Genomic DNA, 14,938 nt, shown 5'->3' on the forward strand with positions numbered 1-14,938 from the left:
GATGCCTTGAGTTGTGTGAAGCACTATGGCCAGTGGGAGGGAGTTCCCTCAGTCATGTGGAACCACAGAGGCTTGATAAGAGCTCCCCAAACCACACAGGCAGGATTTCCCCCAAAGAAAGTGGGCAGGATTTCTCAGCCAAGTGTTAAGCATTGCAGAGTGCGGGTAGGTGGAATTTTCCTGGGAAAAGTTGGGTAGGATATTCCCTGACAGAGGGTGGGCAGGCTTTCCTTAGCCTTGGGTTATGCTGCATAAGGTGGAATGCTCCCAGCTGGGTGGAGGACTGGTGAAAATTCCTTAGGCTAAGGAAAGTGATCTGGAGGTTGTTAATGATATAAATGGAAAGAGGAGGGAAAAAAAACCAAACCAAGCTTGATGAGATCGTGGGGGGATAGAGAGAAGTGAGGAAAATAAAAGTAACAATATAGCTGAGCCCTGATCCATGAGTTGGGGCTGGAGTGGTTTAATCCTTGTCTTGAGGTGGCAGCAAGCTGTGGTTGTGTTGAGATAAAACCCCTGCACCTGCTCCAAATGATCTGGCTCCACCGAGACAGTGGCAGGGCTACAAGGTCAAACCCTAGCCAGCCTCCATTGTGGTAAGCCAAAATCTCCCAGCCCCTCAAAACCTAATAGATCGGTGCCTTCTTATCTTTATGATGCTTCTCCTGTCACCTGGAAGTGTGAATTTCCCTCTTAGGAATTCTCCTGCACTGATTTCTGCAGAGTCCCTCTGGTATGGGTTACTCAGTTGCCATCTTCCCAGAAGTCTCTCCTGTCAAGATTTACAGGATTGGGAACCCTATATAAGGTCACAATGAGTCAGAGTCAATTGGATAGCAAAGGGATTATTTTGAGTTTGGAATACACACATATTATTTTATGTGAACTTGACAATAGCCTTTAGATTTAGATACTATTATTACTTCCATGTTGCACGAATTTACTGATGTGTTTAGTCTTTGCTCAATTCTATGATGGAGGGCATTAACTTAGTAAGACCTTGCTTATGCAGCAGGGTCTTTTCTGAAGAAGAGAATGCAGAGAAAGCTGTAACTCTCCCCATCTCATCCATGCATTGTTTTCAGCACTATTTCTTCATCTCCTACCTTCTCCTTAAATTGTTGGTACTCTGTCTCCGGTGAGAAATGTTTCCATTAAAAACATAATAAATCATTAAAAACATAATAAATAATCTCACTGCCATCACATTGATTCTAATTAGTGACACTACAGGACAAGGTAGAACTTCCCCTTTGGTTTTCCAGACCTTAAATATTTACTGGAGTAGATAGCCACATCTCTTTTCCAGAAGTGGTTGGTTGATTTGAACTGCTGACCTTATGGTTAGGAGCTCAGTATGTAACCCAGCACATCACCAATGCTCCTTTTATTTTTTCCCTTTAAGTTTGAAAGTGTTTTCTGTCTTCTCTGCCTATGTATACTAGCAGTTATACCTGGTGAGAGTATTGTGGGGAGAGTAATGTAGTAGCATCAATGAAAAGTCCTCTGATTTCTGACCATAGATGCAAACACTGGGAAAAACATAAACAATTCTCTCTTTTTTGTTTATTATTACTTTATATTAAATAACATTAGTGGAGGCTCTTACAGCTCTTATCACAATCCATCCATCCATCTATTGTGTCAAGCACATTTGTATATATGTTGCCATCATTATTTTCAAAGCATTTTCTTCCTATTTTGCCCTTGATATCAGTTCCTCATTTCCCCCCTGCCTCCCTGATCCTCCCTCCCTCATGAACCCTTGATAAAGTATAAATTATTATTTTCATATCTTACATTGTCTGCTGTCTCTCTTCACCCACTTTTCTGTTGTTCGTCCCCCTGGGAGGGGATTATACATCAATCCTTTCTCCATCCACCTTCCCCTGCCCCTCCTGGTATCTCTATTCTCATTATTACTCCTGAGGGGTTTATCTGTACTGGATTCCCTGAGTTTTAGGCTCTTATCTGTAGCAGTGTACATGTTTTGATCTAGTTAGATTTGTAAGGTAGAATTGAGGTCATGATAGTGGGGGGGGGGAAGCATTAAAGAATTAGAAGAAAGTCAAGCATTTTCCTCTAAAAAAGCTAAGTACGTTAAGTATTAAAGTAGCAGGTGGACATTTCACCTTGACGCAAGTACTCCCTCAATGCAAGAACACTTTTTTCTAATGATCCGGCATTCTGTGATGCTCATCTTCCTGACACAATCACTGAAGACAAAATGGGAGCATAAGCAAATGTGGTGAAGAAAGCTAATGGTGCCAGGCTATAAAATGATATAGTGTCTGGGGTCTTAAAAGCTTGAAGAGAAACAAGTGGCCATCTTACTGAGAAGCAACAAAACCCACAGAAAAGAAGCACACCGGTCTGTGTGATCATTAGTGATCAGGTATCAGGCATCAAAGACCCAGAACAAAAATCATACCAATGTATGGAAGAAGCACACCAGCCTGTGTGATCACAAGGTGTCGAAGGGATCAGGTATCAGGGATCAAGGAACAAAAAATCATATCATTGTGAATGAGGGGGAGTGCAGATTGGGGACCCAATGCCCATCTGTGGGCAACTGGACATCCCCTTACAGAAGGGTCATGGGGAGGAGATGAGCCAGTCAGTGTGAAGTGTAGCAACTATGAAACATCCATCTTTCCTTTAGTTCTTTAATGCTTCCTTCCCCCCCACTATCATGATCCCAATTCTACCTTACAAATCTGGCTAGACCAGAGGATGTACACTAGTATAGTAGGAACTGGAAACACAGGGAATCCAGGACAGATAAACCCCTCATGACCAGTGGTGAGAGTGGCAATACCAGGAGGGTGGAGTGAAGGTGGGGTAGAAACAGGAAACAATTACAAGAATCTACATATAAACTCATCTCTGGGGGATGGACAACAGAAAAGTGGGTGAAGGGAGATAACAGACAGTGTAAGACATGACAAAGTGATAATAATTTATAATTTATCAAGGGTTCATGCGGAAGAGCGGGGGGGGGAATGAGGGGCTGATACCAAGGACTCAAGTACAAAGCCAAAGTTTTGAGAATAATGATGGCAACAAATGTACAAATGTGCTTGACACAATGGATGTATGTATGGACTGTGATAAGCATTATATGAGCCCCGACAAAATTATTTAAAAAGAAATCATACCAATGTGAATGGGGCGAGGGGGCTTAGGGAGTGGAGACCCAAAGCCAATCTGTAGACTGTTGGATATTCCCTTACAGAAGGGTCACAAGGAAGAGATGAGCCATTCAAGGTGTAGTATAGCACCGATGAAATATACAATTTTCTCCTTCCGTGGTTTTATCTCAGGTCCATGACAGGCTGGTGTCATGGACTCTCTTAGAGTGTGGGTGCTGGTCAGTCTGGGTTGGTGGCTTGCAGTTTGCGCTGGAGGTCCTCACAGGTAGGTTAGAGGGCACTGTGGGCATTGCCTCCAAGGGTGCTGGCCAATGCCCCTTAAAACTGGAGGCTTAACCACAGCGTGCACTTGCCACATTTATAAAGCCTTTCAAAATAATTGATCTGTTTAGACATTAAAAGAGGTCAGCGGTGCCAGTTTGACTAGGTCTCTATTCAAATGACCAACTCCACCTCAACTTAATTACTAATCTCTCTGCTGGAAGTAAGCAAATGGGTTTTAAACCAATTCATTTTCTTCAACTTGGAAAAGTTGCTACATTTTATATAAATCAAAAAAATCTTGAGTGGTTTGCCTTGTACACATACTTCTTCATCAAAGCTTCCTTAGTATTAACACTTATTGTACATAAAGAATTTACTTTTAGCAAATAAATATGACCTTGTAGAGTGAACCAATTTGATAAATGCACAAAATGTATCATATGTAACATATAAAATCATATGTATACAGTATACAATGGAATCTATACATATAGATTTTATGATATTTTTAATTCAACCTTTATACAAACTTTTTGAAGCACACACATATATTTTGACTTTTATTTTAAATATTGATATCTCTTTCTCATTTTGTCCCCAAAGATACTACTCAGTTTCAGTCGCAAACTTCTTGCCTGCCTTTTCTCTAGCACTGTGAATTGTTTGACCTCAATTTCTTTCTCAAAATGTTTCCTTTACCTTCTATAACAGAATTCTCTCTTGTTAGACTCTATTCTCTATGTCAACTCCTCTTCATCTCTGTCAGTGAATCTCAATGTGCTCCCTGAATGTCAATATCTTTTAACAGATGTTGCCACCTTCCGTTACCTCTGATGCACGATGTAGTACATAATACACTTAGTAGCAGTGGCATAAGCAATATTGTTTTTCTAATAGACTGGCTCATAATATACACCAATAAGCTTTATCATTTTACACAATAATTAAAGAAATTTTGTGTTACAAATTGAACATAACTATAGGAAATACTTCCAATAAGAAAGTACCGACATGTGGTAAAGATTAATGAAGGTGGGTTGTGTAGAACTCTTACACTATAAGGGTCAGCTACTATGCTATTGAAAAACATCAAAAGTTTTATTGCAGCAAGAAGTTGTAGTCGGTGCTCTTACCTTCAATAATAACTTAAGTTTTCTTTTCATATTTTTAATTGTTTTATTCAATCTACTGGCAAATTAAGGTTTGCTTCATTTCTCCTACGCAGTAATTGTAGAAGAGACTTATAGATGCACCTCCCTCTCCATCTGCAGTCTGATCCAGGATGAATATACCTAGAGAGTGTAAGTTTGAGCATGAAATCAATCTATGCAGATGCTTAGCCATTCTGGGCAATTTATTTGACACTATGTTTGTCCAGACTTTATGCAACTTGTGATTCATAACTATATAATGCTAATGTAGCATCAATTAAGTAAGGTAGCCTTAAAACATTACGAATCATAAAATAAATATCCATGTGCATATACACTTAGATCACATTACAAAAGCTTTTTTTATTTCATTAAAAGCTTTCATTTATTTTAGATTTTTATTTTACTTTAATTTGAACTGCAAATCTTTATTTTTCTTTTTAAGCATGGGGATCTGTTTAAATGCCTTCAAAATGTTTACTGCTTTATTTTAATTTCATTCTCTATTGAGGCTGTGCAGAAAGGAGGTAGGTGTTCCCACTGAGACCTAGATCTCTCAATTCCTCCGGGGTTTATAGCTGCTGCTGAGGAGTCCCACACAGGTGACTCACTCATGACTGCCGTCAGCAGCCTCACTCAGAGTATTAGCTGTCAGATTCACTGCCAAGCTTCCTTTGTCATTGGCCTTCGTAAGACAAACCCAGGTTTATCTTTCATGACACTTCATAGATTCCTGCACACCCTGCCCAGAAAGGAGGTGCACAATGTCATCCTTCTTTACAAGTGCTCATACTGATGCTCTGAACAATTTCCTAATTCTTACTTAGTCATTTCCTCAACATCAGGGTAGTTCGTTTCACTTTAAACTTGATTGGATATCTAGTTATGACTGTAAAGTTTAAGTGCTTATTTTAATTTTTATTGTCATTTGTTATCAAGAAGTGTTTACAGTTGAAGAGGGCTACATGAGCTATAAAATTTATGAGACTTTGCTTAAGACTTTCATCTTTTTTTGTATTTCCAGAGCTGAATTCACAAAAGGTATGGCCGTCAGTCACTCGGAGCTTGTTTCTAGGGTGATACCCTCTGGACTGTTGTCTTAGGGTGTGCTCACTTTGACTCTTGGGGTGAGGTGGGGCAGCAGAGGAGAATCACACAGTTGTGCTTGGATCTGGATACCTTGTGCCATTCATTAACATATTTATGAGGCAGCAGCATGCATGACATCCTTGCCAGATGATCTGTGAAATGGAGAAAGTATGCATATATTTTAATGCCTGTGTTTGAGTCAGCAGTAGTAGATGAATAAGAAGACACAGGGAATGAAACTCAAGAAAAGAATAATATTGCTCAAATCATCTAAAAGGTAGATTTCTAATTAAAATAAAAGTATAAAAGCATGATACCTTCTGATAAATCTTAATGGGTCACATTTTGCTGTGGCCCAGTGGTTACGTGTTGGCTTGTGATCCATATGTCAACAGTTGAAGACCATCAGACCTCTGTGGGAGAAAGACGGGACTTTCTACTCCCATGAACAGATACAGTCTAGGAATCCCACAAGGGGTAGGGGCTGTCCCTATGAATCAGCACCGACTTGATGGCAGTGCATTTGGTTTTGGTCATTAAGCTGCTACCATGCCTCTACAGGTCCTCACAGGAGCAGTTCTACCCTGTCCTGTGGGGTCACTGTGAATCAGAATCAACTGGATAGCAGCGAGAGAGCTGAGTACCATAAGCCTCATACTGCGTTAAACACTAATAATAATAATAAATGTAACGTATATCCTTTGGGGAATTCATAGTGTAATGAAAGGGTTGGCATATATTTAAGATAATGTGACTGTGGGTGAATTAAAAAACAAAACAAAAACACAATAAACCCTGCTGGCATACTGATTATGCATTGACTGCCAGTCCTAAGGTTAGCTTTCGGAAACCACCAGATGCTCTGCGGGAACGTGTTGAGGCTTCCTCCTCCAGGAAAGAGCTACTGTCTTGGAAACCGACATGGTCAGTACTACTCTGGCCTACGGGGTCTCGGTGAGTCAGATTTAACTCTGTGGCAATGAATTTGGTCTTTGGTTTTGGTGGCTGAGTGCTCAGACTGAGTGCTCAGTCTCAAGCCAGAACAACAACTCACCCAGGAGCGGAGCCTGGGCGCTGCGCAGCCATAACGAACACTAACGTTTTTGTCATTGAGACTTGGAAGGGAAGAGAAACGAAAGTGGGCTGAGTGTTCAAATAAATAATACCCATAAACTCCTGATATTTGGCACAAGAGCTAAGTATACCTGTTAAAAAAGTTGAGTGAATTCCCGAAGGATAAACCCATATGAAGTCCTATCCAGATTCCTCCATCGTCAAACTTGTAAAGTGAAAGAAACAGAATCTTGGAAGCAGTGAGCGCTAAATGACAGATTACCTACAGGAGAAAAACAATTCTAATGGCGGTGGATTTCTTCTCAGGAATTATGGAGACCTGGGGAGGGTGGGGGGGCACATTATTTTTTAAGAACTGAAAGAAAACGACTGTTAACCCAAAATTCTATATCCAGTGAAGATGTCCTTCAGAATGAAGAAGAAACTATGATATTTCAGATGCGGAAAAAATATGAGAATTTATCAGTAGACCACTCTGAAAAGATAACAAAAGAGAGTGCTCTCAAGAGAAAGGAGAAGATGAAAGGGGGAAAATGGGAATATCAAGAAGGAAGAAAGAGCAATCCCAAAAGTCAAAATGTGGGTAAATTAATGTGCCATCTTTCTCTTGGGCTTTCTATGTTTGAAGCAAAATTTATAACAATATTATGTGGTTCTCAATATATGTAGAATAATTTTTGTGTGTAATTATGATTTTGTAATTGTGTCAAAATATACGCAATAAAAATTCTAATATTGAACAATTTCTATATGTATAGTTCAGCATCATGGAGCATACTCTTCGTGTTGTTTAACCAATATTGTTATCCTTTTCCAAATTATTCCACCACCATTAACATAAATTCAGTGTCCCTAAGGAAATATCTTTTCTCCTTCACTCACAGTAACCACAGGTCAAGTTGTGTGTGTGTGTGTGTGTAGTTTTCTTGATAAAAGATTCACATATCAAATAGTTTCATCATGAAATAGCCTTTTAAATCAGTTCTACTGCTCCCTCCCCACTCCTGCATTCATTGTTTGCTCCCCAATCCCCCTCCTCTGCCTCTATAAACCACTGAGTGAATTGTCTCACTGAGCTATTGTCTCAATTTTTCTACTCCTAGAAGGATTATTTAAGGTGGTTTCATTATAAATGAGGGCGAGTAAAAGATGCAAAAGAAGGAAAAGACTGTACACTTGAATAAAACTGGTGAAATGTTTGACAGTCCCTTACGAAACTAAGCAGACGTCTATTAAATGACACAGCAAATGCACTCCTGGTCAGTTACCCTAGTGAAAGAAAACTTACGTTGACGCAATAACTTGTGCATAAATGTTTAAAGCAGTTTATTCGTAATAACTAAAGCTGGAGGCAACCCAGATGCCCTTCAAAGTTAACTGGTTAACTAAACTGTGGTGTGTCCATACTATGGAATATTACTCAGCAGTAAAATTAATGAACTCTTGATAAAACATCCTATTTTGGATGAATCTCCGGAGAATTCCCTATGTGATATTTTTGAAATGACAAATTCACAGAAATAGAAGCCAGATTAGTGGTTACTAAGTGGTAAAGATGGGCATTGGGAAGGAATTAGGTGTGGGCACTCTATGGTGATGAGATGCTATTTCCATGTCAAGACTGTGATTGCCGATATCTTACTGAAATGTTACCACTGGAGGAAACTGGATGAGGAGCACATGAAATCATAAGAACCTGCAAGTACCTCAAAAAATTTACTAAGGAAACAGTGATTGAGCAATATATGCATTTATTAATTGTTAAATAACCGAACCATGTGGCGGGTTTAGTTAACAAACTAATATAATAATGAATTAAAAGTATTCCAAATTTTCTTCAACAATCATAATATGATATAAAATAGCTGTACAAAGTCACTATTGTGGTTTGTTGCTTAGATTGACAAAGAAAACCCTAACTTTTTAGAGGTTTATTAAAGAAAAGGCTTAATTATCTCCCATTCAAGGTCACATTCAGAATCTCTTATTCAGAATCCGTACTTTAGATATTAAATGGTGAAACAAACAAACATACAGACAAATTGGGAGTTGATATGAAATTTTCTTTCTTTCTCTGGATCAGTCCCACATCATACCTAAGCAACCGGAATGCTTCTGACTGACAGAAGAAATTTCTCTGCAAGTTAGTGTAGAAGAGAAAAGATGACAAACAAATATGATAATGGAGTCATGAACAAAATAGCTTGGAGTCCTGAAGAGGGAAGCACTAACTCTTCTGAGCTGATTCTGGGAGATTTAGAGGTCAAATTTTTTTAAATCAAGGATTTGAAGTATGAAACAAGAAATCCTGAATCAGAAAAGAGAAGATACATTAAGCCAGAAAGCAATACCACATTCCTGACTTACCTGATTAGGTTCTAAAGACAAGGTTGTTTGTGTGAAAACCCAGGTAAAGTGAAACTTCAGTGATCACATGCTGGATAGTGAGACAGTTGATACGGGAAGAGAGGGCGTACGTGGACAGGCCTACAGGCCTGGCAGCCCAAGCATCTGGCTTGGTCAGGGAAGGGTGAGACATCCGCTGCAGTGGAGAGTCAGGGTAATTACTGCAAAGGGAAGAAAGTAATTTAAAAGAAAGAAAGCTGAGCAAGTAAAGTGGGCCAGAGTAAGAAGGGCCTGCTGATATATTTGGGGTTGTTTGAAGTAATACGGGGTTGCCTAACAGACTTTTCTAAGCAGAGAAATAAAGTGATGTCAGTTGATTTTTAGGTAAAGAAGGAGAATTAACAAAGTTGGGTGCTTATTATGTGTCAGCAGAGTGCAGAATTCTATACCTGCTGTGTTTCTTATATTTCTTAGAAACCATTTATGAGGTCTAAACTAATGCTTTCCATAATTTATAGGTGAGAAAATTGTCAGAGAGGGACAATTTTATTGCCAAAGGCTGGACTACTAGTTACTAGTGGAATCTAGGTGAGGACTAAAGTCTTGACAATGTTTCAGGTCCACATTCTTTCCACACCATTATTCAAGTAGGGTGAACTTGGAGTGGGTCCCACGTGGAGGTGGAAAAATATTCAGGAGAAATCGTAGTCAAGAGTCCAGACAAGAGATGGTGAACGCTGGCCTGAAGATCGTCTGTATTCATGCTAATTTAACAGAGTAGAGAGAGTAACATGGCATTTCTGACACTACGTATGCTATTGATGCTTTTATTTGCTATAGAAGCCTCGAGAATTCATGTTAACCAGTTCCATGCCATAATCATCATCACCAGCAACTCATCTCGTGTTAAAGAACTATAATTGGACAATACTATGTCTTGATCCATAGTGTTTTCATTTGCTATTTTTGGAAAAATATCAGTAGACTTTTCCGCCTGCTCAGTTTTAGTCTGGAAAATTCATTGAAACCTGTTTACCATGGATAACTCAGCTGGCATTTGAAATACCAGTGGCAAGCTTCCAAAATCACAGTAGCAAGCAGGCCAACACCTATGGAATTAGTAACTGTGTAGATGTGAATGGTTGTGATGTCTAGCTTTCAAAAGAGCTTGTCTTTCTAGCCATGGGATCTAAGTGGATGTTAATATTGACAACATGGTAGAATATTAGGAAGAGAAGCATGTAAGATTCTACCTAGGGAGATAAGCCATCTATGAAATGGATAAGAATGTAAACGCGGGGGAGTAGGAGAGTGTGGAGCACATCCTGGCCCACCAGGCCTTGAGGATGATGACTCCAATTAGAGCAGCCAGTCCACAGAGAGGACCACATGGCCAGCCCCACTATGAGACATGGTGCCCCTCACTGACCCATGGCCCTGCGGAGGACAGAACCGGAGACACAGGGTGGGAATTGCACCCGATCTGATCCCGCAACACTGAGACAAAGCACTGGGGCAGTGCAGCAGAACAGCAAGGGAATGGAGTGGCAAGGTCCCCAGGGAATGCTGAAGGTGGACTTTGGGTCCAGGGCATGGTACACCAACAGCCTGGATTAGAAAACACTCCTAAAGGCCAATAAATGGTCCTTGAACTAACTACAAGCTTTTCTTTCGTTTTGTGTTTTGTGCTTTGTCAGCGGTTTGTTGGTGTTTTGTTGTATATTGTTGCTTGGTTTTGCTCTGTCTTGTTTTTGTGCATGTTATTATCTCCACAGGTCTGTCTAAATAAGATGGGCTGGATGAACTATCTGGAGGAGAAAACAATGGGACCGACAGTTTCGGGGAGGACATGGGATGAGGGACGTGGGGGGAAAGGAAGTGGTGTTAACAAACCCAGGGACAAGGGAACAACAAGTGATCCAAATTGGTGGTGAGGTGGGTGTGGGAAGCCTGGTTGGGCATGATCAAGGGTAATGTAACCAAGAGGAATTGCTGAAATCCAGGTAGGACTGAGCATGATAGTGGGACAGGAGGAAAGCCAAGGGAAATAGGGGAAAGAGTTGTGAGGCAAAGGGAATTTATAGAGGTCTAGATAAAGACATGTACATATGCAAATATTTATATATGAGGATAGAGAAACAGATCTATTTGCCTATATTTATAGGTTTAATATTAAGGTAGCAGAAGGACATTGGGCCTCCACTCAAGTACTCCCTCAATGCAAGAATATTTTCTTCTATTAAATTGGCATTCTAGGATGCTCACCTTCCTGACACAACCGCTGAAGACAAAGTGATGAATAAGCAAATGTGGTGAAGAAAGCTGATGGTGCCCAGCTATCAAAAGATATAGCATCTGGGGTCTTAAAGGCTTGAAAGTAAACAAGTGGCCATCTAGCTTAGAAGCAACAAAGCCCACATGGAAGAACACACCAGCCTGTGTGACCATGAGGCGTCGAAGCGATCAGGTATAAGGCATCATCAGAACAAAACAATCTTACAGTAGTGAATGAGGGCGGGGGGAGTGCAGAGTGGAGACCCAAAGGCCATTTGTAGGACACTGGAGATTCCCTTGCAGAGGGGTCTAGGCGAGCCAGTCAAGGTGTGATGTAGCAACAATGAAAAATACAACTTTCCTCTAGTTCCTAAATGCTTCCTCCCCCCCCTCCCCTCCGCTATCATGATCCAAATTCTACCTTGTAAGTCTGGCTAGATCAGAGGATGTACACTGGTACAGATAGGAACTGGAAACACAGGGAATCCAGGACAGATTAATCCCTCCAGGACCAGGGGTGTGAGGGGCGATACTGGGAGGGGAGAGGGAGAGTGGGTTAGAAAGAGGGAACCGATTACAAGGATCTACATGTGACCTCCTTCCTGGGGGATGGACAGCAGAGAAGTGGGTGAAGGGAGACATCGGAAAGGGCAAGATATGACAAAATAATAATTTATAAATTATCAAGGGCTCATGAGGGAAGGGGGAGAGGGGAGGGAGGGGAAAATGAGGACCTGATGTTGGGGGCTTAAGTGGAGAGCAAATATTTTGAGACTGATGAAGGCAGTGAATATACAAATGTGCTTTACACAATTGATGTATGTATGGATTGTGATAAGAGTTATATGAGCCCCTAATAAAACGATTAAAGAAAAAAAGAATTAAACAAACAACAACAAAAAAGAGAATGATGAGGGCAATGAATGTACAGATGTGCTTTACACAATTGATGTATGTATGGATTGTGATAGGAGTTGTATGAGCCCCTAATAAAACGATTTTTAAAAATTCACATATACAATGGGGTAGTTCAATCATATTAAAATGAGTTATGAAATCATCACCACAGTGAATTTCAGTGCATTTTCCTCTTTCTCATACTCATCCTTAAATTCCCATTTCCTGCTGCCCCACCACCCACCAAACCTCTCCTGCCATACCCTCAGAAACTCACAGGGACAGTTCTACCTTATCTTACAGGGCAGCTGTGAGTCCTCATTGGCGTGATGGCAGTATTTCATCTACAATAAGTCATACAAAGCACAAACAAGAAATACGCAACAACAATGATATACGAAAGAGAGAAAAGAAGCCTCCCACCTGCTAGCATTCTCTTTCACACTTGATGTGGCACCGCCAGCCTCATCTCCCTCCAAATGGACCCAACCGCTCCTGCGCCACTGGTGGCTCCTGTGGCTGCTCTGACTCCTGCAAGTGCATAGGCTGCAGATGCACATCCCGAAAAAAGAGCTGCTGCTCCTGCCGCCCTGTCGGCGGTGCCCAGAGTGCCCAGGGCTGCATCTGCCAAGGGGCATCGGACAAGTGCAGCTGCTGCGCCTCACGGGGGAGCCCTGCCGGCCGTGCCCAGAGTGCCCAGGGCTGCATCTGCCAAGGGGCATCGGACAAGTGCAGCTGCTGCGCCTGACGGGGGAGCCCTGCCGGATGTGACTAGAGCAACGTGTCCAAAGCCAGAGATTCTCCCTCAAATGACCCTCACGTCTTTGCCGCCTCCTTATTTGTATGAAATGTATGAGTGATAATAAAGGTTGATGACTTAAAAATAAAATAAATAAAAGAGAAAAACCTCAATTGCAAAGAAGGTGAAAAATATTAAAAATTTAAATAACTTTAAAATGGGTCAAAAAGGAGATCAAATGATAAGGTGTTATATTTAAAGCTAACTACATTGCTGGTGCTGGGGAAGAATATGGAAAGTGTCACGAACTTCTGATATAACAAGCCAATCTGTCTTAGAAGTAGGGCCAAAGTGTTCCTTAGAGCCAAGGAAGGCAAGACTTCCTTGTACATACTTTGGACCTGTTGTCAGGAAAAGCCAGTCCCTGGGGAAAGAAACTGTGGTAGTGTGATCATTTGATGTCAACTTAAAGATGTACAGAAGTGTAGGAGTGCTATCCTACCTGTCAATCAAGTCAAATCCTGATGGTGCCTCCTTGTGGGGGTGTCCATCTCATAAGGAGGGCCCTGGGTATCTCCTCTCTCTCCTAATGATCCTAAAGTTGCTGGAGCCCTGTCATGTTTCCACTGACCTTGAATCCACTTATCTCTGCACCTACTGGCCAGTGTCTTCCTACAGTCTATGTCATTGCTTATGGCTACCTGAGACTGAAGAGGACTTGTGGACTAGTACTATGGAGTTGAGTTGGACTGGGCTGAAATGCTTTCTTGATGTATAATCACTTCTTGATATAAAGCTCTTTCTTATACATAGATGAATGTCACTGAATTTGTTTCTCTAGTCAACCCAGCCTAACATAGACATCGTACTTAGTAAATTAGATGGGTAGTGGAAAAAAAATGCAGACCTTCAAAGAGTGGCTTCAACATTGGCTCAAGCACAGGAGCAATTGTGAGGATGCGATAGGACCAGGCATGTTTTGTTCTGTTGTGCATAGGATCACTATGGGTAGGAACTAACTCCGTGGTACCTAATAACAACACATCTGCTACAAACGACTTTCCAGTGTTCTCTCTCTGATCGCCAGGCTATTCTCATCCCTGGACTATGGTCAGAGGCAATCACATGAGGCTTCATCCACATGGGGGACCCAGCAATTGGGATTTTGTTCAAAAGAGCTAACCACTGCCCCGTCTTGTGCCATCCTCATAATTGTTCTTATGTTAGAGCCCAGTGTTGCAGCCACTGTGTCCATCCATTTTGTCCCGGCCCTTCCTCATTTTCACTGCCCCTCTGCTTTACCAAACATGACGTCCTTCTCCAGTGAGGTGTCAGAGCTTCAATTCTGAACACCTTGTTTGCAGAAGTCTATGGAGATCAGTCATGAGGATGGCACGGGACTGGGCAGTGTGTAGCTCTTTTGAACAAAGGATTGCTATCAGTCGGGACCCACTTGATGGCACCTAACGACAGGATGACAGTGAAAGCCAGCAAGTCATGTGCAAGGGCCCCCACATTGACTACACCTCAGGTGAATGGCCTGGATGAGAATGGTCTTGCTATCAGTGGGGATTCATACACTAGTTGTCCTTTTGTGAGTCTTAACTTCACTCAGCATAATGGCTCTCAAGTCCATCCAAGCCATGGGGTGTTTCATGGTTTCATCGCTCTTTTTTAGGGATGCAGAATATACCACTGTATATGCCAGCACTTCTTTATCTATTCTACTGATGGGCATTTGGGCAGTTTGCAGATTCTAGTGAACTGTTTTGCAATTAACATGAGAAAGCACATATCTGCTCATATTCTGTCTGTTACTTCTTTGGTGTGTTTGTCCAGCACAGATATGAATGGGTCGTATGGTATTTCGATTCCAAGTTGTTTTAGATATCGCCATATGAGCTAGTTAGTTATTGTGCCAATCCAGTCGATAAGCACATGTGGGATTAATT

The 14,938-nt window shown here is 41.3% G+C and overlaps 1 pseudogene; it reads left to right on the top strand.

Annotated features, from left to right (window-relative positions):
* The first annotated feature begins 12,695 nt into the window (after window positions 1-12,695).
* On the top strand, window positions 12,696-12,995 carry LOC142439385 (metallothionein-1C pseudogene; annotated as a pseudogene).
* The last annotated feature ends 1,943 nt before the right edge of the window (window positions 12,996-14,938 follow it).

The sequence above is a fragment of the Tenrec ecaudatus genome, chromosome 1 (genome assembly GCF_050624435.1).
Source record: "Tenrec ecaudatus isolate mTenEca1 chromosome 1, mTenEca1.hap1, whole genome shotgun sequence".
Taxonomy (NCBI): domain Eukaryota; kingdom Metazoa; phylum Chordata; class Mammalia; order Afrosoricida; family Tenrecidae; genus Tenrec; species Tenrec ecaudatus.